Source organism: Ostrea edulis, chromosome 5 (genome assembly GCF_947568905.1).
Source record: "Ostrea edulis chromosome 5, xbOstEdul1.1, whole genome shotgun sequence".
NCBI lineage: Eukaryota > Metazoa > Mollusca > Bivalvia > Ostreida > Ostreidae > Ostrea > Ostrea edulis.
Genome location: NC_079168.1, coordinates 11,786,494 through 11,787,099, shown reverse-complemented (window position 1 = coordinate 11,787,099; position 606 = coordinate 11,786,494). Strand labels below are relative to the sequence as shown.

The following is a 606-nucleotide window of genomic DNA, read 5'->3' as shown; positions in this document are numbered from 1 at the left end:
CATAAAGGTATTTAAATTGCATTTACTTAAGGTGGCCTTCACATTCAATTTTAAGATCTGAAAGTGTCTCAATGTATTTCCCCATGTTCATTTGAATTGATGACCTTCAGAATATAATGTGGGTTTTGATAAAATGAAACATTTTGATTATACAATTCTGAAGTTCTTTACTTCAATGTCAATTTTAAGGGGCATTATGTAGCTGCCCTAGTCATATTTGCCAATTGCTACCAAAAGGACTAAAATAGCTTTAGAGTACATAAAAACTACTACTGACATGAAAAATTCTTACAATGTTTTTAGGTCACCTGAGTAAACTCAGGTGACCTGAGTGTAGCAATCGGTTGTCATCCGTCGTCGTGCGTCATCCGTTGTGCGTTAAGAATTGAACATTTTTAACTCCTTCTTGATAACTACCAGTCCAATACTTTTCAAATTTGGTATGAAGTATCTTTGGGACAAGGGGGACATAAATTGTAAATTTCAGGTCTTCAATTTTCAAAAATCTTCTCAAGAACCACACAAGTGTAAGAAAAACTAAATGCATGGTGATGGAGAGCAGGAAGGCCTCTACCAAAATTGTAAATTTCATGAACCCCGGGGTAG

General features: G+C 35.3%; 1 protein-coding gene across 1 annotated transcript in view; it reads left to right on the top strand.

The window, feature by feature from the left end:
- LOC125650707 (exportin-5-like) overlaps nt 1-606 on the top strand; it is a 68,956-nt gene that overhangs the window by 39,659 nt on the left and 28,691 nt on the right. The window lies entirely within an intron of this gene.